General features: G+C 37.0%; 1 protein-coding gene across 4 annotated transcripts in view; it reads right to left on the reverse strand.

The window, feature by feature from the left end:
• nav3 (neuron navigator 3) overlaps window positions 1-22,861 on the reverse strand; it is a 288,447-nt gene that overhangs the window by 239,828 nt on the left and 25,758 nt on the right. Inside the window, exon 1 of one of the 4 annotated variants that reach the window (XM_089127019.1) lies at window positions 191-329. The exons of the other annotated variants lie outside the window; for them this stretch is intronic. The gene's annotated coding sequence lies outside the window, so the exon portion shown is untranslated. Of the gene's footprint in view, window positions 1-190; window positions 330-22,861 lie in introns of those variants that run through there. 4 annotated transcript variants of the gene reach the window in all.

Here is a 22,861-nt window from a genome sequence, read left to right on the forward strand (position 1 = left end):
ATTTCGTAAACTTGAGTGTATTAAAACTTAAGTGTATTCAAATAATTGCAATGTTGCTTCAATTAAATTCAATAATTTGAAAATATTTTTCAATTATATGAATATTCACTAACGTCAGCCCTAGCTTTCACCTCACATGCAGAAACCAACAGGTAGAGTTTCATTTAGAAACACCAGGCGCCTATCTTACCTTCCCATCCCCCAGCATGTCTACAGCATCCCTTCCTGCAGGAGGTGGGCAAGGCCCACATGGAGAGCCAGGTAGTACTACGACAAGTGCCATAATGTCTAAATGTGGTAGAAAATCCGCTTGGTCCTCATTGACCCCTCGTTTAGAGCCCCCGCCTGTGTGCAACAGACTCTGAGAACAGACAGCTCACTCGGCACAGGAAAAGGGCCACTCGATCACTTCCATCACAATCTGAGGGTGTGTGCCGCCCTCCACGTTTCCGACCAATCCCGGAATGAGAGAGAGAGCGAGAGAGAAAGAGAGATGCTCAGCCTCTCCTTTCCCAACCCCCTTCCGCATCACTGCTATGCTTTGGTCTGTGTGCAGAAGCGGAGATTGCGTTGCAGTGATGAAATTTTAATGCTTCTTTTAGGAAGAATAATGAACAAGCTGGTCCCCAGGGGTCAAGATCTCTGTATTACACAAACCTACATTGAGAACGCACATGCATTGGCTTACGGAAAACGTACATTGCTGAACGCACAGGTGAACGTCCGACACAAAAGCGCACAATACAAAAATGCCTAAAACACATTCTAACGTAGACACAAGCTCGTAACTCCGAACATCAAACACTCCTCGCGACAGCTTCCCCCTCCCCTACTCAGCAGCATTGGGAGTGCGGCGCCAAACACAGATCCACCCTCGATCAAATGCTCTCCAGACACGCTTGTACGCACACATGAGGCATGGAACAAAGAAAAGGAGTTGATACTCTCATCCGAGTGCTTTGATAAGAAATATACAGTATTTCACTCCAGATCCCTTTTCGGTCTCTCTATTTATCACTTTCTCTCCCCTCTTTCTGTCATAAATAAATAAAGAAACACTGAACTAAGGGAGACAACGTGGAACCTTGTCAACCATCTGCAACCACAGCCAATTGCAGCAACATTGATTGACTCATGAATCAAAATAAACCGGTGCTGGGTTATTTACTATGTACATACATTAGGAGAAAATGATTTCTGTTCTGGCACAAACACATCCTCTCGCAGCGAACATGAATGTCATCTATATTTTCAGCTCATTTACGGTGGTTTCCAGGTTTTGTTTTTTTTTGTTTTTTTGTCTGTTCTGACAAATACAATGCTTTTATGGGACTTAAAGATTATTTGTCTGCCTTTAATAAAATATCTGAGCACAGAAACTGATAAGCTAATGGTTGAGAATATAGATCTATGACTGATGACGTCACAACGCAATGATGGTTTTGTTAGTCATGAAGCTAACTGGATTTGTTAGCCATCTAAAGCCAACTTCCACCAGCTTTAGCCACTGAATTAGACCACTACCTCATCACTTTAAACACATGGCTACTCTTTCAAAACCCCGCCCTCTAAAGATATGTCAGCCAGTCCAGTTACACAAATGAAAGTGTCACCCAGTTTTTCTGACTGTTTTTTAATCATAACCCTTTTTTACTTTAAAAAAAAAAATACAATACATTTTATGTAAATAGAATGATTGAGAATTGACATTTAAAATGCAGTGTTATTTTTGGGGGTGTGAAGGCTGAAACCTTTTTTTTTTTTTTGCTGTTCACAAAGCCAAGGGGCTGTCACAGAGAAAAGTCACCAAATTCAGTGATTTCTGTCAGGTAAAAAATAAATAAATAAATAAATAAATAAATAACCCTTTACAGCAGCTTTAGGTCTGCAGTCAAAAACATGCCTTTCAGAAGTGTCATACTTGCTTTTTTGTGACAGCAAGTGTATGAGTTTTTTCAGTCATCTTCAAAAAGGTGCAAAATAACAGAAACACAGCAATTTCTCAAACATGACTGTTATATGATTTGAAAAATGACCCAATGAAATTTCTGCGAGCACCAAACACAAACACAGACAATTGAGCCTATTGCCAGGAATCAACAAAAGCCTGCTCATGCTGAAACTGAAAATGATTTATGAGCAAAAAATATGATTTGAGAGGGTAGTTTGATGAATGAGTTTTTATATTTCAAAAGGTTTCACAATGCATAAAACATTTTAGTTCAAATGAAAGATGGTAAAGATTTCCTTACATTGACCAAAATGCCTTTTTTTTTGTCTTATGATGCCCTCATGTATTTCTTCCCATCACTAATATTTCCACCAGGATTGATTCAGGAGTGCTGTGGAGCATATAGGCAATTTCAACCCTAAAAAACTATTTCCTGCAGCTCTGCAAGTTCGTTTCCCTCTCCAAGAACAGACAAGGATCTTAATTCAAACATATGCGAGGAGACAAACAGTTTCTCCCTTATCCCCATCACGTCCTTTCTGACAGGTGGGTCTCAGGTGGGCATATGGATGACTATAGCTGACTAAATCTGCAACAGCATGACTCCACTCCAACAGATATAATTCCCCTCGGGTCGCAAGGCAAAGACTCAACATGGAAAAACAGCTGCACTTACAATACTGAAGAGACACGGAGGCGTTTAGATTGACTAGCAGCATTGGAACCTGTTGAGTTCATGTGATTCCTCCTTACGTCACCAGAACATCAGGACTAAAGAGCCAGCAAAGACAGAGGAAGACCGTTTGGCATGTAAGGAACAGCCTGGAGGTGTGTTTAAAGCCTTGTACTGTATTAATGAGGAGTTTCAAAGGGTTGTCAGATGTTTTCTTGCCCTTATCCAAATAGAGATCACATAGAGTCACTATTAAACTTCTGTGAGAGCTCTCTTTTGTATTCTGCCCCTCTATAGTGACATTCAGTGCTTTAAAAAATTAGCCTATGTTTTCCTAAAATGCTGGGGTGCATTAGATTAGAAGATAAGAGCTTAATAAATTAAGGAGTATATGAACATAGAAACTTTGGTTAAAAGGCGGTCTGAAACTTTTATAGGCCACAAATAAATAAAGTATAAATCTCACAAAACAAATTTAAAATGACATTTATATAGGCAAATCAATATCAGACTGAAAAAGTCAACATTGCTGTCTGTATGTCTGTCTGTCAGATCTGTTTGTCGACAGATCTATCTCTCTGTCTATCTCCATCCATTCATATCTATCTATATTTATTTATTTATCAATTTAACTATACAATTGATCAATTTCCATATGTGCCTACCTATCCAACCATCATTATCCATTTATCTTTATCTATAGCCATCTATCTATATCTATTAATTGCCATCTATCACTGTCATTAATGAAGATTTGATCGATAAACTCGTGGCTCACTTGGACTCTTGTCTTGTCAAAAATATGTCCGTCTGTCTGTCTGTCCATTCATTCAAAATTCAAGAAATTTCAATTCTGCATCCTGGTCAATCATATTCATGAATTGGAGTGTAATTTAAAAGTTATTCTTAATTGGAATCTTGAATTCTGAATGGTGTGTAAATCAGCTGCTTTGTTGGCTAACCATATTAGGTTTTAGATGCCAGTGTTGGTTGTCCATGCATCTTTTTTTTTTTTTTTCATCATTACCATGCAGCTCCACTAACTAGACCATACCAGACTGGGCCAGAGTGGAATTTTAAAAATTCCATTTTAAACATTCAATAGGACATGTAGTGCAGAAGAGAACAAGTTTCTCCAATAGAGGCAAGCAAAACACAATTCACATGTGAATTGCACAAAGGCAGTGTTATAATTCTAGACAATTTGCAACAGGGTCTCAGACATACACAGCCTGTTGCTAGGAGAACTGCAGCTCTTGGTTTTATTTCAATCCCAATTGGACTCGAAACAGCAACAGCAGAGGGATTGATTTCAGCGATTTCCTATTAGCTTTTTAATACTGATATGAGGTTTCATAAACGAGGGAGAAGGAAGGTGTGAAATTAGCAAGTGCTTTATTAAAGAGCTAGCATGTGGCAGAACAAATAGCCACGCCACAGTGTCCGTTCACACACCAGTGATCTAAAGCAGGCCACAATGGAAGCAATAGAGCAGTAAGCTTGGAAATCTGATTCGAGGATGCCCTGGCAGTGTTATTAGCTTTTTTCAAATGGTTAGGACTTTTGTGGATCAATGTTGTTCCCTGAGGGTTTTAAGAGCTTAAAAAACCATTATTAATTGCAAAATATGTCAGTCCACTTACTATAAATGTTATGTAATTTATGATCATGTTCATTGTTTCCACATGAATCAATTAAGTTACAGCAATATAGTTTTCCCATGGTGGTGTCCGAGTTATTTTTATTCATTTTTTTATTCATGTAAATATAATATAATATTATTTTAAGTGATCCAGTTAGTACATTTATTGGTGATTCATGATCTTCCTGTGTCATATAGTATATTGCTACTAACACTCTATCTAAGCAATAGAAAAAGGCCATGTTACCATGCTAAATAGTCATTGCTCATTGAGTAAAGCAACATTCAGCATTCTATAGTGTACCTATCCTCAACTTAAACAAAACCTCTACTTTCCACCACAACGGAAACCCAACAAATGAGAAACACTCCTAAATCTAAAAAAAAAAAAACACAATAACAAATATTGTTCTCATCTTGCTCAAATACTAAAACATGTATAAAACAATGTCCCATGTAACAACTGTACCAACTTCCAATCTAGTTTCAGTTAAATGTAAGTAAAACATCATTTTCCAGATACAATCGGTCACTATAAACTGATTTCAAAACAGCAAATGGGTTTAGAGGTGAATAAACAATGACATAATTTACATTTTTTTTTGGAGAACTACTCTTTTAAAAGAAAGGTTACTACAGTACATAAATAAACATGCACCATGGGAAATGTCTTTTGTAAACAGCAAGGGTTCTGGATGCCAGGGTCGTCTATTACGCCTACTGATATTAATTAGCCATCATTAGCCATCTCCCCTGGAGGCCATAATCAAACAGACGTTTGCCCTCCAATACAGAACCTGCCATCTCTCAGAATCCTTGTCCTGGGTTACATACTGACAGATGTCACCAGAGACGTGACTGGCATTTGAAACCCACCACTACTGATAATAGACATCATGTTTCGGAACGCAAGGGCCGAGAAAGAGATGAACGCATCAAGAGATGAAGATGAAGCGGGAATGAGATCAGGCCCAAGTTCAATTGCATGACTGCTAGTGTATATATCAGCGCTTCCTTCATGCTGACAGGCTTTCAAATCCAGCTTGGCTCGTTGTAATTAAATTAACGTGTCGTATGAAAGGGATTTAAGTCTGGTGGAATGACACGCCGGCATCTTCTTCGCTTGGGCACCAGCAGGGTTAACAGATTTCCTTAATGCGCATTTATATTCTCGCGGCTCGCTTAAGTGAATGTTCAGCCGTACGCGAGGCTCTTTGCGAAATTTGGTAAACGGGGAACAGGGAGGCCAATGGGGAATTTATTTCTTTGTCATTGGCTGGGCGAAGCCAGAGATGCAGTAATTAAAGGCGTAATGTTATACGAGTATCAAATATGCATGAGAGACATGCAAAGGACAAGGACTTATCACATTCGTGCCTTTCTGGACGAGACACAAGCCACTAGAGACACCAAGCCCCTTTTTACATGATCATTATTCCCACCTGGGAATTTGGAAAGTCTCTTGATGAATAAATGCATGGGATGTTGGAGGGGAATAGCTCTCCTACTGAGAGTGACACTGGATGACACCGAACCATGCAAAGTGGCGGCACACATCTTTATTGAATCCATCATTGAAAAAGACAGAAATCGGGGTCCAAAGATGTGTCTCTTTTAGTTAATGGAAGAGAAAATAGAAATGTAGCACTGTAGTGTGGAGACTTTCACGCCTAGATGGTAATGACAGTGGGCTGGATCCACTTACCAGTTTCCAGTAGATGCATCGCAGCAATGCTCTGCCAGAAACAGGCAATATCCTGCAGGAGCCAATTAAGAGCTGCAGCTGAATTTGTAAAGATCAGTTGGAATGTGAGGAATGGGGTTTCCACCCCCCTCAGTTAATTAGCTATATAATGGCGTAACAAGGAATTTGCCTTATATACACTTCAGCTGTCATTTCATTTCATGTCTTGTTCCTTAAAGTAGTAAAAGAGGCATTGAAAAGAAACAATTGCTTTTGTGCAAATCTCTCCCTTGTAAGACACATTAAATAATGCTACATATAATGAGCTAATAGATGTCACATCAAAAGAATTTACTTGTTATGAATAATTGAGAATGCCGTTGAAATAGCTTCCGGAGGAAAAGCACTTGCCTTGCTCGTTTCCCCACACAAACAGCTCGTTTTGCTCGTTCACTTAATAAACAACACCATTAGACCTTTGGCATGATGTGCTGATTCCAATTACCATCAGTGTAAAAAAAAAGTTCTCCCCATTTACTCCCTCTCTTTTGTGTCCTTCTTCTATAGAACACAAAAGAAGATTTTTTTTTTTATTTTGAAGAATGATGGTAACCAAATGATTATGGTGACCATTGCCTTCCATGGTATGGAGGAAAAAATAACAGTAGGAAATTTCTCAAAATATCTTTGAATTCATCCTCTCAGAAGCCACATGATTGTACATGACATGAAGGTTGTTGCCATTCAATTGGACCTCATTGTGTAAAATCACAAAGGCAGACACAACCAGATTTTTTTTAACATAACAAAGATATTATTTTAGCATGACGTTGATAAAGCTGAATGAGTCCTTAAATTTGAACAAACCCCTGTTCTACAAGGTCAACCAACCTTTTCACATGTCAATGATAAATAGTCCCCAAATAGGGAATTCATGCACCAGCCTCAATGAGCGGGTAAGAGGGGGGAGAGATTGGATTTGAGAAGGAGGGGTTGAGCGAGGAGACATAGGGGTCCCCTGGGTGCACTTAATCCACTGACGACAAGCAACAAGAGTATAATTACAGGGCTAAAACGTGAGAGGATACATGCCGTTGTCACATGAAATGACACATTTTGATGTATTCCATATGGCATCACCTTGGCAATCTGGCAAGATCAATTCTCTGCAAACTGGGAGTTGGCCAGTTCCCCAAGGACCACAGTACTACATGTATATGCGTATAAATGTAAAGTTAGAGATGTTTAATTACTTGAGGGTGACCGAAACACCAAATTGATACTAGATTGATAACAAACAAGACCAGCTAGGCTACATAATAAAATAACTAAGGCTTAATTAGTAACAAGGGTGAATATCAGACAAATACTCAATATTTAAGGTTCTTAAGCCAACCAGACTTTAGAAAATAATACAATATTGTAGTAGTCTGTTATACACTATGGCATAGCTATGGTACCATATCCAAAAAAAACATTGATGGTAAAACGATGGTACTTTTTTTGTTTGAGGTGTCTGGTTTTAAAAACAATGGTCAGTGTTACTGTTCGTTAGGTACTGAAATGAAATAAAGGACAAACAGTTCAGAAAAAGTATCACAAGCCACTTGAAAGCCAAAATGAACATTCGCCTTGAGCAGAAAAATGTGAATTGTCTTCCTATAATGAATGAAATCAGTCGCAAAAGCAGGTTAATTAAATTGTTGTGCATGGTCGCATTTCTTAAAATGCATAACAGGACCATGCAAATGGAAAAAAATACCAGTACAAACTACATGGATGCCTCATGCTGTATTACAAAAATGTATTTTGAAGTGCCAATTTGTTTTCAAAAATATTCATGTTTTTGTTATCTTTCTAAGCTCCACAATGTACACTAGAGTCTAACAATATGTTTGACCATCTACATGCTAATTTTTTGTTGTTGCTGTTTCCAAAAGATTTTTTTTTTTTCAACATCTTTGAGGATGCTGTCTGTATTGTATGTTGGCGCACTCCAATGGTATTTTAACGTTAAATATTGTGAACATTGGGTATAGGGAAATTGGAAGATCAGCAATTATGAACCAGAGAACCCTTTTAAGCCAGAGGTTAATATGGACATGGAAGGTTGTGATAAGCATGAATAGGAACTGAAATAACAACATATTTTCATTTTCAGTGTGATTTCAGCGACCACAGGTGTAGCTCACCACATTAACTATGATCATGAGCATTAGACTACCACAAAGTGGTTCCTTTGTCTAACTTCTGCAAATGTTTTGCTTGAAAAGTGTGCATGTGCAATGGCATTCATACATTATTGTAACTGTGGTGTATGGCTGCTAGAGCACTTTGCTCTATGAAAGCAAACACGCGCAAGGGTTCACCTGCCAAATGTCGGTAATTTTTATAAAGCTAAATGCACGCTGTGCGTCATTGTAAAATATGAGTGAGGTACTGAGTAAAAGCCAAGGCATACTGTGCAAAATCAACAGTCTTTCATGTCAGACGGTCTAATATAAATCTCAGCCAAGACTTTGGTCACAACAGAATGGACATTTTAATTTATCAGTCCACATGCATTCTGACAAAGATTTTTTTTTTTTTCTCAAAAATAGATAAAATAAATATAAATAAACAAAAGTACTCTCAATAGGTTTTTATTGTTGTTGTTGTTTTCTGCTGTTGCAGACTTGGGTCGGGCTGCAAATGAGCATTTGTCAACGAGGAGCAGTCTGTGCAAAAGCTGTTAATGCCACAAATAGGAACAGAGCATTCAGCTTCCCATTCATCACAAATCACATTCACACTGCACACACTTGCCTCGGAAAAAAAGTGACATTATGTGGGTGGTTAACTTTCCTAGCAGAGCTGATTTGGAATTTGTTGATAATTGACTGTATAATCTCAGGATACAGTCATAATAAGAAAATTTGATCTGAGATCAGATCACGCTTCTTTAAGCTATCTATGCGGCAACTGCTGGATTTCTGTGCTGCTGCGGCATTTGACAGGTTGTGAAAGGATAACTGGAGATATATTTTGGTCTTCTTAGGTAGGTGCACATAGTCATCGGTGCTATCTAGGTATTAAAGCACCCTCGTTTATATATATATATATACTGACATGTGCATTAATATTGATGATGTTTTCTGCATGAAAACACATTGGCCGCTGATGATATCACTCTCCCTCCATGCGGCATTAGAACAATGCGCAGAGATTTGTTTGACCTTCGTGTGCAGAAAAGAAACTTTAGCTTTTTATTTAGGGAAAGGAAATCGAAATACAGATTTTGCAGATAGATATGCTACAGCAAGAAATGAGATTAACTTTTAGTTCACTTTTAGCAGCATGGGAAAACTACTACGGCAGATTTTTTTATACTGTATATTATTTTTAAAAAGTAAGATATGTATTACAGCCCACATAAATCCATAAAAAAATAATTTTTCACTCTTTCCCTGTTTTCATTGTTAATGTAGGGGGTGCTATATGACGCATATTCTGAAAGAGTACTGCATGTCCTGATCAAAATACATGTGAAGAAGCAGCAGACACAAGCGATAGAATATGTAAGTAGATGCATATGTAAAGTAACGCGATCATCAACATTAAACAGCATATAAATCCAAACTGCCAATGTTACTGAATGAAATGTTGACCCAGGACAAGCTTTAGGACTGTAAAGCTTTGGGGGTGTTGATGAACTCGATCCAAGTTTTGATCATCATTCTGAATCCGATCTAAGAATGCGATTTTTCAGATTTGTGCTCAAAATTAAACATTTTTGAATGAAAATGTAACCACTTACACTTGTTGAAAAATAAACAAAAAACAATGCATGAAGGTAGAATAAAAAAAATGTTTTGTTTAAATACTAGACAGCAGAGGATCTGTTGGTTTCTTTTGATATATTGTATCAGATATTCATACAAAACAACATATTCTGGGGGCCATGAAAATGTTGGAAAATTATCAAAAAATGCTGGCGGTGGCTGGCAAATTTGTTAAAAAACTTTGGTTGGGAAAGAGTAAAACGATACTTATTGCTTGCTTATTTTATTTAGCATTCTTAGCTTTTACATTTTTACACTTTTCTATAATTGTACTGCACTTTTCAGTAGTTTTTTATAAATATAAAAATGTATAAATAAATATGACTTGAAAACATAGTAATAACAATTTTTACATTTATAATATTATTTTTGCAATATATAATAAATAAAAACAAATGAAAATTATTAATTTAATTATAAAAAGCAGTGTTGTGTGTGGGTCAAATGCAGTAATGTGACACAGTGTTCATATTAGATATTTTATGCAAATTAAAAAATAGTACATTCACGGATTATGGTAGAGTTTGGCTTACAGATATGATTGCTTGACAGCAATTTTGTTCCACAACCAACAAAGCATACTGATTCAGGAAGATGTCCTACTTGAAAAATCGTCATCTGTTCCATTACAATATTATGTGACTCGTATCAGAACAGAGCATGCCAGAATCTTGGGTTGTTTTTTAGTTTGATAAGCAATTTACCGCTAGACTGAACATGCATCTCAGCTAAAACAGCCATCTTATTTATAAAAAGCAAAAAACAATAAAAATAAATAAATCATAATGCTTCTGCATCGTTCTCTCCCTTCAATAAACTCCAATGGGCCAAGGGAGGCCTTTAAAGTCCGGCTGACTACATCCAAGGTGAGCCGTGCTTTTTCCATGAACATGTTATGATATTTGGTCATGTCTAGACATAAGCAGGAAATCCAAGCTTTAGCATAATGACCTAATTAAAGTGAAATTGCTCAGATTTTGTACGCTTCATCAGTTCATCCTATACCCACAAGCCATTCTACTATAGTTGGTTTAGTTTCCACAGGTGGGAAAGACATGCATTACCTCATGTTTCAGAATTTTTTTTTTCTTGGTAGTAGCACCTTTTAATGAATCAAACCCTAACGTGTGGATATGGGGATTTATGAAGATTTTCCATGTGAAGAGGCCACCTCCATTGCCTCACTATAAGGACTGAGTTATGCATGTTTTTTTAAAGCAGAGAAGTTCTTCATAGAACATATGATTATGCCCGCACAGCGAACGGTGAGTGAAAAGTGAAAGTGGCCCGTGTTAAACACCTACTTAACATTTATGGAATACATACTTTACTTTTCCAATTCATAGATCTGCCGATGGCTTGGAGTGTGATAGAAGTAGTCGTTTGTGCAGAGCTGACACACCGCATGAGCTCATCTCTAAGAATAGAAGAATAACATCATCACCAGAGTCTCTCAGGAGATGTGGAGTAGAGCAGATGCTCTCTGATGACCCCAATAAAACTGATCTCTCCCTCCTCCAGGCACGAGAGGTAAGGAGCTCATGCACGTAAACACAGACAAGAGCGCAAATCCACATGAAAGCGGCCAGAACTCAGCACCCTTGATTGAAAGACACAGAGAACCTGTCTCAATAATGCACTTTCCTTTTAAAGTGCACAGTCAGCCAAAACCTATCCCATATACTCTAATAGAAAATTCAACTTGACGCATGATGACTGGTAACCCAGTTTTGACCAAAAACTGTTCTGAGGCACCATTGACTTCCATAGTATTCTTTTTTCCTACTACTGTATGTAAGTCAATAATGCCCCAAAGCAGCCTGGTTTCAAACTTTCTTCAAAACATCATTTTTATAGGTTTGGAACAACTTGAAGGTGGGTGAATGAAATAATGTTTGGGTGAATTATCCCTGATCACCTAATGACTAGCTAAATAAACAGTTTGGACCATTTTGGACTGACTAATGATCAGATTGGACCAGATTTTGACCAGCTAATTACCAGCTAATGACTAGTTAAATAAACAGTTTGGGCCAACTTGGATAACTAGTAATGATAAGTTTAAAAAATAGCTAATTACCAGCTTTGACCAGTTAATGACTAGATTTGACCAGCTTAATGACCAGTTTGGACCAGCTTGGATAACTAATGATCAGCTCGGACCAGCGTACGGCTAGTTGAGACAATAACTGGCAAAATTTGGACCATACTTGGACTAAATAGTGATCAGCTTGGATCAACTTGGACAATCTTTAATAAACAAATTACTATCTTAGATCAGGAAGAAACCAGATACTATGTTCCAAAACACATCTATTAGTGTGTTTTTGTTGAATGTGTTTGGATGACATTGTAGATGACTTATCACTGCATCATGGCATTTAAAAGACTCAAGGATCAAGTTATCGAGTTATTTCCACAGACTGGTTAAAATCTGAACAAAGCATTGCGCCGCTAAAGCAACCTGGTGTGAGAACCTCCCCAAAAACAAGCAGCGCTAAGAGTAATGATCTGTAATTATTGTAATTATGTACTAAAGGCTTGATCTTCTAAAGTCTGGTACTTGTATTGCTTGCCGTGGCTGTTTTGATTAAGTTAGCATTTTTGATGTTGGTTGCTGCCATGTAAGGTGGGGCTCAATGTCACATGGGCCGCCGAGCAATCATTATCTCCTGCTGTAATGATCCAATTACATTGCCCCGGCACCTATTAACGGGGCTAAATTACAGTGCTGACCTTTGATTCAGAATTAAACTCTTCCATTAAAGACCCCACTCTGTAATTCAAAACAGTGAAATCAAGCCCTACTGCACCCTATGGTGATAGCTTGCTCATCTTGCTCTCATATTTCTCTCTCCCCTTGTTTAAAACAGCATACTACCTTCTACAGAATGTATACTGTGTATGTGTATAAAAATGTTATGCAAGATTGCAAGAAACACTATGCTTACTATAGTACAATTACCAAACTACAATACAATCCACAAGACACTGTATACTAAAATGCAATGTTCTTGACTCAATCATGCATTACAACTAGTGAGAAAAATAAAACATAATAAAAGTCACAATTAAGCATATACATTTTGTACTTATTATTTGCAATATTTATAAATTGCAGTGTTCTTTTCGTAAACTAAAATGAATAAACATTACTATTGTTGATTAAAATAGATAAAATAAAATATTACATGATATTCTAAAACTTAGAAAACCTAAATGGAAATTGGAAACATAGTTTCAAAATAATGTGAATGTGATAAATTGATAAAAAATGATGTGAAGTATTACAAATACTAAAATTCTAAATAAATTAAAACTAAATAGAAATACTGCAAAAAAAAACTAAAACTAAATTCAAAATATTTATAAATATTATGACAGCATATACAGTAAATAACACTGCAAGAATAATACATGAACCTAAAATTGGATTAAAATGCAAAATCCTAAATAAATAAACAAATACATAGATTTTTACATAAAATTTGTCATTAAATCGTTTTGTTTTTTTCTATTTTGGCAAATGGATACTCTATCATATTACTGTTTTAAAAGTTAATTGATGCATAATGCATGCATTTTCTCTTACAATAAAAAAAAAAAGTATGTAGGATTTGTATATACTGTGCAGAATGCAGAAATCTATATGCCGAAAGGATTTAAATATGCTAGAATGTGTTAACCATAATTAAGAGTATTTGTAGTGATAGCCCAAAGCAGTCTTACATTTGCAAAAAATATTAAACATATGAATATAAAAGTGGTTGGGAGATGTGTAGAATTTTGTGAACAATGCCAATTAAGAGAGAAAATCAGTGATGGAAAATAAGTGAGACCATAAAATGTATGTTTATCACACTCTTACTACTGTATGACAGATCGGTAGGCACAATACAACAATGTGCAAAGATGCTTTGTTTCATGTGGCATTTTGAGCCAATAATGAGAAAGTATATTAACATTTTGCTGACTTGGTGTCCCTTCCTCATCATTTCTTCATACTATTCAGTCGCTCTCTTCCATCAGAGGAGCAGCAGCAAAGCACTGGCACAATTCACATATTATAATCGGAATGCAATCTGACAGGCTAGCGCCTGAAGCCTTGTAACGTTGTAGCCTTTGTAATGTCCAGCCATCAAAAGCTTGTCTCGCACTCTCAGTCTCCAAAACCACACCCCCAAACCAGTCTGCCTATGTGTGTTTGAAAGCAGCCAATCACAACCTCCAAATTACCTGCCAATAAATTTGCATGACATCAGTGCATCTCCGAATTGCTGATTGGCTTCCATGTGGTTGTGCCTAAATTTTAACAGGCAGGAATATCCCTCAAGTTTAAGCACACAGGGATTTTACTATAAATCCTAAAACCTTGTATGTGTGTGATTTGTAAGCTTCTATTTATGTAAGGATGTAAAGATTTATGCTGATGGATTGATATATTTTTTATAGTTATTTTATTTACTTGCAGATTTTTTTAACAGTCATTTTAATATTACATTATTATATTACTGTATATTATATTATATTATATTATATTATATTATATTATATTATATTATATTATATTATATTATATTATATTATATTATATTATATTATAATTTATTTCTGCTACTTTTTTTAGTCTATATAGTCTGAGCCTTCTCCCAGACCTATTATTTTATGAAATATTTTATAACTATGACATTCTAAACAAAAAGTTTTCAATATTTATTGTTTGATCTATGTCAATTTTTATGTCAAATTCCAGCTGTCCTGAAGCCTTTTTAACTGGTGTTTCTACTCTTGAGGTTTATTTACCACTATAATCAGTGAGTAATGTCTGAAGACAAATATGAAAACAAGTCTGAACTGTCAGTGTGGACATTATTGATGTCAGTCCATTTTCTGTTTGAACTGTCTTTCATGCACACAAAGACAAAAAAAAAAAATCAATTTCTCCCTGGAGTCTGGCTTTGCTTTAATTTAGGGATGCACCGATACCACTTTTTTGGAAAACGAGTACGAGTACGAGTACTTGCATTTCAGTACTCGCCGATACCGATACCGAGTACTTAATAAAAAAACAAAAAAACATGATTTAAATATTTTTATATAGGCCTACGGGTTTTTAGGTCCTTGATTAAATTACTTGGGTAACACTTTATTTCGATAGTCCACTTTACTAACTATAAGTAACTTTTCAATTACATGTCAACTAACTGTCATTAGAGTATTAGTAGACTAGAGTATTAGTACGATCAGCTTAATATCTGATAACACTTTATTTATTTGGTCCCCCAACAGACATTCAACTGACTATAAGTAACTTGGCGACTGCAAGTAAACTTATTCTCCTAATCCAAAGTCATTCACTTTGAAATTGTTCCACACCAGTGATGCACGGGTTGATCCAAAATGAGCGGGTGCCTGCGCCGCGGTCACCCGCGGTTACCCGCAGTTACGGGTTATCCAAAAATATTTTTAATGATATTCGGGTCGTGGTCGGTCAGGTCGTTTGGAAAAAAATGCCAATTAAACCATTGTATTTATATAGTACTAGATAGAATTTTCTATGAAATATATAGGCCGAATTTATTTATTGGCTGAATAACTGGCACGAGATGACACACAAGCTCAGTCTAAACAGTTCTCAGTTCTGTACTGGTGTGATCCGAGAACCGCTGTACCTCTGCGTTCGTTACTATACGCGGATGCGCAGTATCAGCAGTATCAACAACATGTCTCAGTTCAGTGAACTGTTAGAGTTACTGGAGGAAAATATAATTCGGGATATTGGTTTATTTCAACTCGGAGGGACTGTCAGGCATGTCTGAAAGTGAGTAACTGTAGTAACTTGTGGATCAGCACTGACGCAAGACGTGAACTGATGCGAATGATTCAGTTCGATTTAGCGTACTGGTTCGACCGGTTCATTAAAAAGAACCGATTCGTTCACGAACCGGCCATGTCTATGATCACTAGTCTGCAGAGATGGAGGCGGCAAGAGAAAAGGTGAAGACTGGGGAGTGGAAGCTCCGCAAATACACAAATAGAAAGAGTAAGTGTGGGAGACATTTACCGAAATAATGAAAGATGATGACCAAAGTGCTGCCTTTGTTATATGTAGGCTACGTCTTCTTGCGATGCTGTGTTGTTACACGTTTATGGCCCAATGACGCTACGATGAGCATGTACTACTTTTAAAAAATACGGTCAGGAAGAGGGTCGGGTACAATATTTTCTTACTTTTTTTTGCGGTCCGAGTAGCGGGCGGGTAGTTGAAAACGTTGGTAGTGTGCGGGTTGTTTACATTGACCCGCGCATCACTGTTCCACACGGCTGACATGTCTCCCCATCTCCCCGCTCTGAGCTGCAGCCGGAGCCTGGGGGTGGGCACTCGGCGCCTGTGATTAACCCATTTCTCAGAACATGGTATCGGTCCCCGGTATCGGGGGACTTTTAACGAGTACGAGTACTTTAGAAAATGTGGTATCGAGGCCGATACCAGATACCGGTATCGGTATCGGTGCATCCCTACTTTAATTACATGGACAAGCTGGCAAAGGACATGAGAGCTCATTGCTTGCTTCGTCACATTGCGCTGATGTTAATTGGCTTCCAATGAACAGCTAAAAGGAGCAATTTTCAAGAAATGTAATAATCTTTGATCTAACACAAAGAGTTGCTTTAATTAAATTTGTCTAATAAACAAACGGCGCAAAAGCTACACATTATACATTTCAATATCTAGGTTGTGTAAAGAAAATTGGGAGTTTTAATCCATACAGTACATCCATAAATGAAAGTTAGATAAACACAAGCAGTTATCACAATCCAGATAGCACAATCAATTCCTCAGGTGGACGGCAGCCCTGGGAAAAAGAGAGGCAAACAAAACCATTTATGATCATTTGGCTAAAAAAAATAATGCAACCTGTCATGGCAAATGAGCGCAGCGGTGAAGTAATTCCCCCTCCCATGCATACTGATGACTCCATTTCCACATGCAGCAAGCAATATGGAAAATCCCTTTACGGTCAAACAAAAAGTTCATGACCCTACATGTGACAACATGTGTATGTGTAGGCATTACAACTCTAATTGTATTGACAGAATTAGTCAATAAATAAAGAATATACACAGTATATATGAGCCGGTTCTCATCCTTTGGCGTCATATAGGTGATGCCATCTGACATTTCGTCAAAATACTACGCACATGGCACCCCTTTGTTATATTGACGCTAAAGGGTGCCATGAGCGTAGTATTTCAACGAAATGTCATATGGCGTCACCTATATGACGCTAAAGGATGAGAATGTGTTGGTATATATACACACAGTGTACATATGACAAAATTGGCATATATCTGCATATTTATACTAATAGAGTGTCCTTCATTCTAACATAAATGTACCATTTCAACGCTGTTTAATGGTCCTTTCTCATTTCATTCACATTGCACATCGCTGATTCCAAGCTAGAGACCTTCCCTTAGCACAGGAGATGGCTAGAGACTGACAGCTAGTTGATACAATGTGTAATAGACACAAGATGACTACTGACAAAACCTCTTTATTTAAACATCACTATAATGGTTCCCTGAATACAGTGATCGAACGTCATTTATAAATTATAAACATTTATAAAAACAGTGAGTTCAAACGTGGTGGTTAATGGACTGTTATGGTAAAAATTGACAATTTTATATATTTCTATGGATAATGTATGCTCTGATGCATTTTTTTCCAGTTTATCATTTTCATGGGATCAAAACCAAGACCTTAGCATTGCTATAGCTATGCTGATTCAGTTATGCTACATGAACATCATCAGCAGTGAGATGGAGTGTATTAGATGAGTCTAATACAAGTATATAAGTATGAATATACGTTATATATATTTAAGTGTCATTTTCTTTCTAAGAAACCCTCAGAAAATCACTTTCATGATACATATACATGACCGACTCTCCCAGTCCAAATGATCCCAGAACATACATTCAGATTACAGTCCATATTAGAGTTTTTTATATATATATATATATATATATATATGCTTGGGGAGAGAAAATATCCCAAATCAGTCATAGACGCTTGTTTGCATTTTTCTCCAGAGAAATCTCATTCCGCCCGGCAACGCCAAAAGATTTATAATAACATTATTGCACATAAAATGTGTGTAGAGTTGTTATACTGCGCATTTTATTAGATCAACTATCTGGTCTGTCACAACACATTCTAGCACAGGGGTAATATAACCATCTTCCCCTGTATTATATGCATCTTAGAAAAAAAAGTGAGTTTACTTTAGATGTCACTTGTGAAGAAGAGGAAATTCAAATCCCCACAAGGCTTCGAAAAGAAACTGACTGAACGCAGAGTGAATAAAGTCTACTCAGGTAAAATGAAGTTCAATGAAGCAGAATGGTACATGAACCATCAGGATGGAGAGAAAAGCAGGGAGGAAAGAAAGTGAGGAAAAGTAATTCCTGACAAAACTTCCTTAAACCTTTGCGAGGTAGAAGTAATTTAAAGCCGATTAACTGAACTATTCAGTTTAATGTCGTACTGCACAGCCAGGAAGATGTAAACGAAAGAGAGGAAACAGGAAATTACAAATAAGGGGGGAAAAGGACAGAAAGGAAGGTGAACTAAATGAGAACAACATAACGGTGATTTCTTAATCAGCTTTTGCACGTTGATTATGTGCATCTGTCTCGGAGTGAGAGGGATGCGAGAAGTGAAAGGCAAGATGGGAGAGATGAAGAGACTGATTTATAGAGGAATCAAGAGAGAGAGAGAGAGAGACCGATATTCCTTTAGCAGTCTGCTCGACTCTCCCCGAGGTAATGTACTGTGATTGAGGGTAAACGTGCTCAGGGTAAACACAATGATGATGAAAAAATAAAGAAATAAAGAAACAAAGATCTCACTGACCCCAAACTTTTAAATTGTGGTGTATACACAGGAATATGTGAATTTATATCATTCATATATTTAAATTTCATTTTATGCACCATGGTGGAGCGATCCTTCATTTCCCAGAATGCTCTATTATCGTTTCATTTTTCTACATTGATTCCATTTCTTTACTTTGCACTTTTTTGCCCAACCTTGGTGATGCCCGTTTTTATCTAAATGAGATTTCAAATACGCAACATCCGTCAGTTTGCACCAAATTGTGTCATGTTTGCTCAACAAATGCTCAACATTTAAACTCCACATGGCAGGTCATCCCGAGAGAAATCGATGCTAGCCTAGTTGTTGATAGATCCTATCAGGTCAGTGGATCGAAAACAGCCAGCCCACTGCAGCTCTGGTGTTGATATCAGGACCCGTCAAACATGTTCAGCCTTCTGAAACAAATAGTCAAACATCATGTCTCTGTGACATACGAGACAATCTCTGTTATTACCAAACAAATCAGCCTAACAGGTGATTAGGGTGTTTTACTGCAAAATGTCTCCATCAGCCCAATCATCCAAAATAAGATGTGAATGCCTAAACATGACATAATGAAGTGACAAAGTGCTCCTGGAATATGCGGACAACACTATTAGTACCGATTTAGTAACCAAGTCGGCACTGAAATTAAAAATTATGACGCTTTGAGCACTGTTGACTGGAACCATAAACACCTCCGATTGGCCATTGTGTTCACAAGCTCTTTGGATATGTCTGTGATTGGCTACAATGATCAATGCAAGGGAGTGTTTGAAAGCGTTTTGAAAGCACAAACAGGCATCTATGAGCGCCAGCGTACCGTTCCGCTGATAGACGCCTACCTCCATTTTTTTAAATTTCAGTATCGACTTGGTACCGAAGTCAGTACTTTTCACAACACTAAACACTATATTTACCCCAAGACATCTTTTGCTCCAGTGACCTTGGTCTCTACCACTAAAACACCCCTCACATGTAGAAACACAAAGCCGACGACATTGAAGATAAGTAACAGCAATTTTGACAAAAGAGAGGGGAACGTAATTCAACTTCTTTCAAACAACTACTCTTTTGTTTGATTGATTCTAGGGCTGCAACAACTAATCGATAAAATCGATTATAATCGATTATGAAAATCGTTGTCAACGAATGTCATTATCGATTAGTTGGTCTGATTACGTCACGGGGATTGTTTACATGCTACATGCGCTTCTTACATGCGCTTCATGAGGCACACACGCAGTCTCTCTCCCTCGCCGGTCTGTGCGCAACACGGACGGTTTGGAGCACATTATCTTCTGTCTCGCATGCGCGCTCTTGATTCCGTGAGTTTGAACTAATTTGCGGGCATCAGGAAACCGCTATCAATATGCAGCATACACGAAAATCATTCACCCTTCGGCAAATTCGCCGTTTTGAAACCAAAATAGGTGACCTGCGTTAATCGTGTATACTTTATGAAGCCATACTGTAGTGTAATGTGAGATAGAAATGTATATTTAAGTCATTAAATTCAAGTTAACGTAAGCTTTTCCCTCCACTGCGGCTGTCAGTCATTCTCTATTCGGTGTTCAAACAGCGCGTCGCGTTACAACAGTTAACATGATGAAACTCTTTCCAAGATGATTCAATGTTATTATTATAATTGAGCCGTAGATAAAGGTCTATGGTTTCGTAATATAATGACTATCTTGCTAGACTTTTATTGCTGTAACTTAATCACTTTCTACTGAGTGTCTGTTAGATCACAACACTAGAGTAGACTCGGCGCACTATAATTGTTCTTCACGTGCACAGTAGCCTAACTGAAATTTAAAACTGCTAAAAGAAAAGGCTTAATAAACTATTGCAAAGATACTGTATAATACACAGTCAATATTGCTTCCTCACTAAACAGCTGTGCATCTTTTACGATGTTTTTCATGAATGTATAACAACAATACAAAGAGCAATGTGTAACGTTTTACCAGTGCTACACTTATTGTCTCTTATTTTTTCCCCACTAAGGAATGTTTTTTTCACTAAATGTTCAGATTTTATAAAATTATTGTGCACTTGTGATTTTTCTAGGCTAAGTTTTTCTGAGTTATCCACTAATCTAGTTTACAATAGCATTTTTGTCATAGGTTATGGTCATATATATTTTTTTTATTTGTTGTTTTTCTATATAATGAAGTTGTCTGTATTAAGAAGATTGTTTAACACACAAAAGAGTGTGGTTTTTAGGGTTTTAGGGTTTTATTTAGTTATAATAAACAAAAAAATGAAATAAATTTTTTATCCGATTAATCGATTAATCGAAAAAATAATCGTCCGATTAATCGATTATCAAAATAATCGTTAGTTGCAGCCCTAATTGATTCATTCCAGTAACTCAAAAAAGATCTGCAAGCCTTGACAGATTTTAGAGACCCATTGATCCTTATTGCACACTCAGTCAAAGAATACCATTAAAAATCCCAGCATTCAAAACCATAGCTGAAATGGTTGTGAAGAGTGACTTATTAAAATATTTGAGCACCTCTCTAAGATTTTATCATCAGTTCAGAAAAAAAAAAAAAAAAACAGAAGACAAGCCTTTTTCTTCACTTTGATTAGTTTCTTAATAATAATGCATTTGGCAGAATAATTCTCAGCCAATGTTTCAAATCGTTTCTTTGGAAGTTGCCTAGACAGACTACATTAGAGTGAAGTCTAGTTGTCTTTTTTGCAAACCACTCTCCAACACGACCCTAATGTATCCGGCACGACTACAAGCTGTTCGTCCAATCAATGAATTAGAGCCGGTTGCATATGAGGGTGGATCGGCTGAGGTTTAACTCAGCTTAATTTGGTGCAGTAGCAGGGGGGTGTGTTTTTTAGCCTGGCTATTTTAAGATAAAAAAAAACAAAGGGCTCTGGAGATTGCAGAGATGAGAAGAGAGCTCAGTGTAATTGGAAGAGGGTTTTGGCCTGGGTCAGGGTGTGTAATGTGAAAATGCATGATGCAAACTGTTTGTTTGTTTTTCTCAGAATGCTTCTATAAGCACAAATGTCATCATTGTTTAACAAGGGCAGTCGACAAATGCAAAGTTAGTGTAGAATAACTCCAAATGGCAAGTAGCACTAGGCTGACAGGAGAGAATGCAATGTTTGTGGGGCTGCAGTGGTCCACACTCGCATGGTGCCGTAGGCAAGAGGCATGAGGCGACCCCACACCTCGGAAGTGAAATAAACACAACACAACACACTTATTTGCCGTATACCTATGTATATAATAAAAAAAAACTTGTATTTCCTACCATATTATTTTAATGCATTATTCTAATTATAAACAAAAACAAAACATTATTCTAATTATAAACAAAAACAAAACAAAAGACGAAAAACCTTGTTTTTCCTAGAAGCTCTTTTATTTGCCTCGGCCTATGTCATATGACACGTTGCTAACAGGAAAGGCATATTCCAGAGCCTTGCACATTTTCATCAAAATCTCTACATCAAATGAGATTTCATTAGTAATTTCAACATATGTGTTTTTAAAAGAGCTCTACGGACAATTTAAAGTATTCATTCAGAAATAAATGCGTTTTGCAACCTGCATTTTGCTCTTTAAAATAGCTTGAATATAACTCTACACTCTTCATTTTATATATGCGGATCCGTGAATGAGCAAAGTAGCCACGCCTCTAATCACACCAGCTAAGAATACCTGATCCACTCGGTCAACTTTACTGTAGCAAACGTTGCACAATTGTGGTATCAGTTTTTACAACGCTGGACACATAACGGTAATTAATATGATGTCTTTTGCTTGACTACGTTATCAAACAGCTAATAATGTTTTGCTAATGTTACACAAACCATGTTACTGTTAAAATAAAATAAAAATCCTCTAAAAATCAATATCCTTGCAAACGCTTTGAACAACTTAGAACAAACAGTGAGTGGAGAAAGGCATATAGTTCATCATAACATCGTAATATACATATACAAAATTCACCCGCTAAGGCCATGTCCACACTAATACGTTTTCGTATTTCGTACGTTTTAAGGTGAAAATACTCAGCAATGGTGTTGACTTATAATTTTGCACTATTGAAAACACCACATAGACATAAAAACAACATTACATTGATTTTCACCACAGGGGGTCTGTGAAACAACAAAAAAATGAAGCTC

Source organism: Pimephales promelas, chromosome 24 (assembly GCF_988280905.1).
Source record: "Pimephales promelas chromosome 24, fPimPro1.hap1.1, whole genome shotgun sequence".
NCBI lineage: Eukaryota > Metazoa > Chordata > Actinopteri > Cypriniformes > Leuciscidae > Pimephales > Pimephales promelas.